The sequence below is a fragment of the Callorhinus ursinus genome, unplaced genomic scaffold, assembly GCF_003265705.2.
Source record: "Callorhinus ursinus isolate GAN/ISIS: 27379988/994484 unplaced genomic scaffold, GSC_fseal_2.0 scaffold36, whole genome shotgun sequence".
Taxonomy (NCBI): domain Eukaryota; kingdom Metazoa; phylum Chordata; class Mammalia; order Carnivora; family Otariidae; genus Callorhinus; species Callorhinus ursinus.
This window is the reverse complement of record NW_027397098.1, coordinates 1,030,161-1,038,478: the sequence shown is the minus strand read 5'-3', so window position 1 is coordinate 1,038,478 and position 8,318 is coordinate 1,030,161. Positions and strand designations below refer to the sequence as shown.

The 8,318-nt window shown below is 41.1% G+C and overlaps 1 pseudogene; it reads left to right on the top strand.

The window, feature by feature from the left end:
- Positions 1–5,578: 5,578 nt before the first annotated feature.
- Positions 5,579–7,501, top strand: LOC112810064 (calcium uptake protein 2, mitochondrial pseudogene; annotated as a pseudogene).
- Positions 7,502–8,318: the final 817 nt, after the last annotated feature.

Sequence of the window (8,318 nt, the reverse complement as noted above, 5' to 3'; positions counted from 1 at the left end):
TTTAAACTGCTGCCATTTAAAATAAATAGCAGCCTCTTCTTTGCTGCAATAGTAGTATAGATTTAATGTATTTACTTAATCTCTCAGTCTCGATTCCCTCAATCATTGAAGAAACAGATTTGTGTGTTTATCCCGGGGGTTCACAGTAAGGATTACATGCTCGGCATGTAATAGTTTCTCAAAAAATATGAGTTACCTCTCTTTCCTATTCACTAACGATCTTTTTGTCCAGACTTTGTTAAATATCTTTAAATAATAAAATTCTATTTCAGTTCTATTGCTACTTCGTGAACATAACATGTAAAAAAAAAAAAGGAGTATTTAAATCTTTGGACTCGTAGTGAATCTTTGGGAAATTGATGAAAGGGGCTGAAGAGAGAACCATACCCATTTATGAACCTCATCAAAGACATAACTTCCTTCTACATCAACCAAATGTCCTTTCTCACTTCAGATTTCTTCATTCTTCTTCATCCTCAATTCAGGGTGTGTGGGGACATCTTAAAACAAGTTGCCACCAAAATCAACAGCAACTGGGAGCCATGGGCATCTTTCGTGTGAAGAGGTCCATTGTTACATGGGGGTTATAACCTTCAAAGTGAGGCGGGTCTGGGTTCAAATCCCTGTTCTACCGTAGCTGGCTGGGTGATCCCTGGCAAGGTGTTCAAACTAGCTGCGTCTCAGTTTTTTCAGTTGTACCATGAGCTATACACATCTCTCTCTTAGCATTGTTGGAGACCCTCAATTTGCAGTGGAGCTGAAGAAGCTTCGTCTTCAGGGGCTGCTCACTTGCATGGGTCTGTTCCAGGCTCCACACCTAATACTGTATTTGGACTTGTTATTCCTTGCCCTAAAGAGAACTTCTCAACTTCAGGCCCCACAAATTTTGGCTCTACCCTTGTACGATGATTAAACATAATAAATAAATAATAAATAAAAGATAACTGGCCCATAGCAATTGTCCAATAAATGGTATTATTCTCACCGGACTCACAGGCCATATACTTGGATCTGGCATTAAATAAATGCAGAGAAGCCTACTACACAGCGGTATTGTTGGCAGGTTATACAGAGGTTAACCCTTCTTAAAATATGCCACACTGAAGCCTAGTGAGATGTGTGAACCAACCAAATGCAATATATTTGGCTTCAACCTTAATAGTAAATGTGTAACCATATTTGGTATATTAGAAAGGCTCTAAACAAATGCATCACAGGATGGGTCAAGAAAGAAAGAAGTGCAGAAGTCAAGAGCAAAGGAGGACATCTGCAAGCATCCCAAGGGTGGCGGGGGGGTGGGGGCAGTCCTGGAGAGTATGGGAGAGATAATGAACAAAAGCCAAGATTGATGCTCTCCATGGTCTTAGTAGACACTATTTGTCCAAATACAGCTTGTCATCCATCTACATTAGAACCACCTAAGGAACCTCAATGAAAGCACAATTTCCTCCACTCTATGCCAGCCCACTGAATCAGGACATCTGGAGGTAGGGCCCAGGATTCTACCCCCAACTAGGTGATTCTGAATTCCATTTAGTCTAAGAACCCCTGCTTATAATTGAACCTGAAACTACTGATTGGGTATCTCTCAGGACTCCACATATGTTTCTGCCTGTCTTAGAAGTCCAGTTTTCTACAATCCTTCCTTTCCACACTTAGAGGTGAGATCTGATTTGTACATTTTCTTACTTGATAGGTCTACTCCAATTATTAAGAGCATGCTGTTCAGACACATATGTCACTTGTATCATGATTTCAGCAAGATCAGGTGTCTCTTTATATACCTGGGGATAAAATAGTTTAACGCTAGCTGAAATGGAGATGCCACTGGAAGCTTGAAACAGAGTTTCCAGTGGAAAGACAAAATGCTTGCTCTCTGGCTCTGTCCTGGTCAACCTTGTTATTATTAACTTGGATGGAAATTTAGGAAGCCTGCTTACAAATATGTAGATTATGCAAAACATGGAAGGAATAAATGCTCAGAAAAAGATAACAATCAAGCTACAAAGTAATCCCAACAACAGGTTGAAATGAGAATCAAGAATAAAAAAGATCATAGAGTCTATGGAAGCATGAGTGAAAAGAAAAAGTCAGAACTGCTTCAAAAAGGTATCATTAATACAAGTTTTATTTGAACAATAAAATACTGTTTAATACTGTTCCTGCTACCCTTACCCATATATTTTTTTTTTCCAATTCTTGGAAGAGAATAGTTCTACTCTATTCTGTGCTAGTCAAACTGTATGTATTTTTTTGGAACAGAGGCATTTTTGAGCATGACATTTTAAGAGAAGTCATTCTCAAACTACCATGCATCCAAAAGGGGATTGCTAGCACAGTGAGGAGTCTACAAACTAACATGGACTGTCTGTGATAACATGGGGGGCTTGGGGGGAAGGATTTGTCTTTCTTCAAATAATGGATTGTCTGTAGACTTACATTGTTGGTGCTAGGCAAAACCCTAAGTATGTGATAACTGTAAGAAGGTGTATTAAGTTAACTATAAGACAATGAAACAGTGAAATAGCTCCAAAAATGCAATGGAGAATTGAGAATGGAAGTGAGCTCCCCAGTGTGAAGGTCATCAAACACTAAGTAACATCATGGTCAGAATCGTTACAAAATAGATTGTCTCTACTGAGATTTTTGGGAAAGGGTAGTTATAAATCGGAAATGCTTTCAACTCCAAAGAAAGGTTTCTGTGCTTTGTTTTATCTTAGCTAGCTCAGGGTTCTAGCAGCAAGCTGAAGAAGAAGAATGTGCAGAAATCAACCATGAGCAGAAAGGGAAAACCAAAAAGGGAATATGGACCCTCAGTGAATGCGTATGGAGCACACACTCTGTGCCAAATGCTATTCTAGGCACTGGGGATGCAGCAGGGGACAAGAACCCAACCCCACTCTCTGTCTTCATAGAGCCTATATTCTACCAGGAGACAATTATGAGAGGAGTTTTGGCAATTTCCTCACTATGAGAACACAGAAAAAAGTGAAAGGGGACGTTGGGAGTGAAAAGGAAGCCTAATTGTGCCAAGGAGGACTTATTTGAATAAATACTTTTCAGTCTAAATAAATCCCAAGATTGCTTATCCATGAAATCACTCCATATTAATATTTCACTGGCTTCTCCAAAGCATTGCAGTCTATCCATATAGAGAGCACATTTTCTGGCCCCATCCCCCTTTTAAACATCCCCAAGTGACCATCTAACTCTATCAATATTGACTTCTTCACAGGAGGTCACCACCTATCAGATGTTACATCCATCACTGCAAACAACTTCCCTTTGACATATTGATTACTTCATTTTTCTTGTCTTTTGGCCAGCACCTCCTTTCCAATTAATTTATTGTTGGTGCTGCTGGTGTGTACATCTTTGATGTTCCCAAAACCAGACTGTCCACCTGAATCATATATCCAGCTGCTTAACTCACACAGGTGCTGTTTCCTTTCTTTGACAAGATGATCTTCAACACCGGCTGTTTACCTTGCTTGAGGAAAACTTCGAACAACTTGCCAAATCTCAACTCCAGTATTGCATCAGTTTACACTTGTATCTTGTAAGGTAGACTATCCCTTCCATGCCCACAGGCATCTGACAGAGAATGCTCTAGTCTGAGTCATACAAAATCAGATCAACTCTTTCCTTTCTCTCTGCTTTTATTTCTGGTTTCTGCTAATTTCTGTTCACCTCCAGGAACAGAGTTGGGCTCTGGAGGTCAACTGGGAGGGTGTTGGAGTTAATAACCTCGGCAAGCTACTATGCATTGATCTCCAGTCTCCTCGTGCACTCATATTTCTCTCCCTGCGATTAGATGCTCAGCTATCTGCCAGGGCACCTCCTCCCAGACAGTCTCTGATTTGAACTATCTGAGGGCTCCTCATCAAGCTGTTATGGGAGACTAACAACCCACATAGCTCATGCTATGTACTCCACTCTTGGTGAAGGGCACTGCATGCCTGCCAAGCAATCAAACCAATACCTCAGTCATAGAAGATTAATGTCCCTTTGCTTATATCCTTGAAGCAGAGAAATGGCTAATGCGACTCTCTCCTTCATAAAGGCTTCTATGCAGTAAGTGGCTGGGATTAAATTATACAATCACGTCATCTATCTGTTGGAAAGGCTGTCACCCTTACGCTGCATTTGCCAACTTGTCCCTTTAGCAGAGGGGCTCAGTACTGCGAGAAGTGGAAAATGGAGCATTATGATGCTGGCTAATATAATTCTAAATACCATCAAGGCCATAAAATGGGAAGTAAGTGATAAATAATTTATATTTATCAGAATGACTGGATCTTATTAAAAGTGCGGTAATATGATATCCGCTCGTACAGCACAGACATGGCTGGGGAAAGAGATCAGAATTTCAATGGTTGCTAGAGTTGGTTTGAATTCCTGTTTACAGTCCTGTGAACCTGGTGTGAACCTCATATTTTTTTCACCAGTCCCTAGAAAAGAGAGTTCCATTCTTTTTTTTTTTTAAGTTTTTTATTTATTTATTGAGAGAGATAGAGAATGGTAGAGAGAGAGCATGAGAGGGAGGAAGGTCAGAGGGAGAAGCAGACTCCCCGCCGAGCAGGGAGCCCAATGTGGGACTCGATCCTGGGACTCCAGGATCATGACCTGAGCCGAAGGCAGTCACTTAACCAACTGAGCCACCCAGGCACCCGAGAGTTCCATTCTTTAGGAAGGGAGTAAGCAAGAGGAAAAAAGAAATCCAATTCAATAAAAACAGTTTGGAAAAGATAAGAAAATACGGCAATAAGCAACAGGGCCAAAATGCTATCATCGTTTCTGTTCTTTTCTCCATTCCAACTCTACCAACATAAAGCAGAAAAATCCACCCATTCATTTATTTTATTTTTTAAGATTTTTAAGTAATCTCTACACCCAACGCTGGGCTCAAACTCACAACCCTGAGATCAAGAGTCGCATGCTCCACTGACTAAGACAGTCAGGTGCCCCACCATTCATTTATCCTTATTTCTTCATTCATTAATCGTCAAACACCTAGAGTGTGTAAGATACTATATTAGGAACTATGAAAGAACAATGAAGAATAGATAGGATCCTCACCTTCAAGTCGTTTACACTCAAATACAGCACACTGGAATTTCAACTTTGGTAAGCGTAACTCCAGCTTTATAAAAGAAAACTGAGCATCTGTCCAAGGGAAACACTAATGAATTTTCTTTTTCTTCATCTTCCTATTTTACTGCATATGTCTAAGTCAGAGCTATTCCCACTTGAAAATGCTGTCCTGGGACCACATCCCTGGTAGGAAATGCAGAAATTCAAAGCCCCTTTCATTTCCTAAATAGTATAACCGGAGAAAAGTCATTTCTCAAATGATCAATTAGACTTTACCCCATTTTTTATGATGGACACAGAAATAACCAATGATCAGAGAAGCATATCTTTCTGAAACAAACATACTTCTACACACATGACCAAAACTTTAGGTTGCCTTTTTATGACAGGATGCATGCCGCATGAGCACAGTGTAAGGTATTCAGTTATATTTAGTAACTACCTGATAATGTGTTCGATTAGAAACATAGACACCTTGGTGATGGGGCGCTTCCGCAAAGATGGCGGCCGCTGTGGCAAGAGGCGCTTGGCTGGCGGCCTCAGGCAGAAGACTGCGGCATGGGATCGCTGCCGGTCGGCGAGCTTGGCCCGGCCCCGGCCCCTTGACCGCGGCAGTGGCCGGTGTGGCCCTGGCAGGCACAGGAGTGGCACGGTACCATGGCCGCTTGAATGTCGTGGCACCCGAGGGCAGCCTCACCGTCTTAGCACAGGAAAATGTTGACTCTGGAGAGATGGGAGAAAAACTGTCCCTTCGTAAACAGCCCTTCATGCAGTTTTCTTCACTGGAACATGAAGGAGAATATTATACGACACCACAAGACTTCCTCTTTTCAGTAATGTTTGACCAAATGGAACGTAAAACTTCAGTGAAGAAGCTGACAAAAAAGGATCGAGGAGATACTGGCAGGAATCCAACCAGCTCGTTGTGGATCAACCTTTTTTAGAGACCGTGGCGATAAAGGACTAATTTCGTATACTGAGTATTTTTCCTTGCTTACAATCCTCACTAAACCTCATACTGGGTTTCATGTTGCTTTTAAAATGCTGGATGCAGATGGTAATGAGATGGTTGAGAAAAAGGAATTTTTTAAGCTACAGAAGATCATAAGTAAACAAGATGACTTGAAGACAACGATAGCTAATGAAACGGAAAGCCAGGAATCAACAGTGAAAGAACCTGAAATTACCACAACCCTTCAGATACATTTCTTTGGAAAAAGAGGAGAAAGAAAACTTCATTATTGGGATTTCGAAGATTTATGGAGAATTTACAAACAGAGGTCCAAGAAATGGAATTCCTTCAGTTTTCTAAAGGTTTGAGTTTCATGAGAAAAGACGACTTTGTAGAGTGGCTACTTTTCTTCACTGACACTGAAAATAAAGACATCTATTGGAAAAATGTAAAAGAGAAGTTGTCAGCAGGAGAGAGCATTAGTTTGGATGAGTTCAAGTCATTTTGTCACTTTACGACCCACTTGGAAGACTTTGTTATTGCTATGCAAATGTTCAGTTTAGCTCATCGTCCTGGCAGACTGGTGGAGTTTAAGAGGGCCGTGAAAGTAGCAACAGGACAGGAGCTCTCAAACAATATTTTGGACACCGTCTTCAAGATCTTTGATGTGGATGGTGATGAATGTCTTAGTCATGGAGAGTTTCTCGGGGTTTTTTAAAAAACAGGATGCATCGAGGTCTATGGGTACCACAACAACAATGTGTACAGGAATACTGGAAATGTGTGAAAAGAGAAAGCATTAAAGGAGTAAAAGAAGTCTGGAAACAAGCTGGAAGAAATCTCTTTTAGAAAAAGATAATCTGGGAGTCATACTGCTCCAAATGTCAGAATTTGGAATTTGTTTAAAATACTAGATTTTTGTCTTCTTGGTTTTCTTTGTAATATAAAGATGCCTTGTATTTACTTTCTGAATCAATAGTTTCTTACTAAAATTTCATTAAAGAACTTAGTAAAAATAGATACATTCTGTCAGAGGGCCTAGAATTGAAGTAATGCTTTGTACTTTGATAAGATGGAAAACCTAGTTATTCACTGATTTCTTAGACACCGTAGTACAACGTGCTCTTTGGAAGGGTGTCAGCTAGTACTTACAGAAAAAAGTATTTGATATACAAGGCCAGTATCAAGTCCAGAAGTCCTGATGTTCCCAGTAGGGCAAATTAAATTAAAAACTTCTCAGGTTTTCTCATCTGTATCTCATAACTCATAAAGCTTCTTGTGTATTTTATTTCAGTTAGCTGTATATTAGTTGTCTTAAAAATAATGTGTAAATTTCAATATCCTCTGTAGAAACAGAATAAAGTATTTACACAGAAAAAAAAGAAAGAAACATAGACGCCTTTTCTGCTTAAGGGTCAGAGATCTGCTTTGAGCAACGTAATAGTGTAGTTCAGCATGTGAGCGCTCCCCCAGCACCTGGCTATCTTTTCTCTTAGAGTTTAGTTTTGGGTCCAAAAGAGTTTACTCAATAAATTAGCACTAGAATCAGAATACACTTTTTGCAACATTTCTCCCCAGCCCTGCTGCTGCAAGCTGCCCTTGAGGGGCAACCAAGCTGGGAAGACAAAGGATCATAGCACAGCCCCCAGCTACTGAATTTCAGCAACAGTGAGCAGAGGGGCTGGGTTGGTCCCCTTTTCTGCAGCCATGACATTGAGAGCTTTGGGGCATATGAGAGAAGGGCATATCACTTTTCCACCACAGTAGCTTACAAATGTATCCCCTGCCTCGCCACACACATCCTACTTCATTCTTTCTCCAGAACCCTGCTTGAATAGAACTTTGTGTTCAATCAGCCAGTGAGTTAGCAAATTTCCCCACATTGCCCAGACACACCAAGCTCTTCATGTCTCCAACTCTGTTTTTGCACACTTGCCTTCCCCACCCCTCTTCTGCCTCCAGAACACTAAAGTGATCTTTTCAAAAGCCAGGGCAGGAACCACCTCCCCAAGATCCTTTCCGTGTCCCACCCCACCTGAGAGGAATGGACTGTTCCCCCAGTTGGCTTCCGGTTGCAGCTCTAACAAATTACAATACATTCAGTGACTTACCGCAACCCAAACGGTTCTGGGGGTCAGAAGTCCTAAAATCAAGGTGTCAGTAGGACTGTGCTTCTTCTGGAGACCACAGGGGACACTTTGTTTCCTTGCTTTGCCCATTTTCTGGAAGCAGCCTGCATTTCCTGGCTCATGACCTCCCCCTCAAATCACTC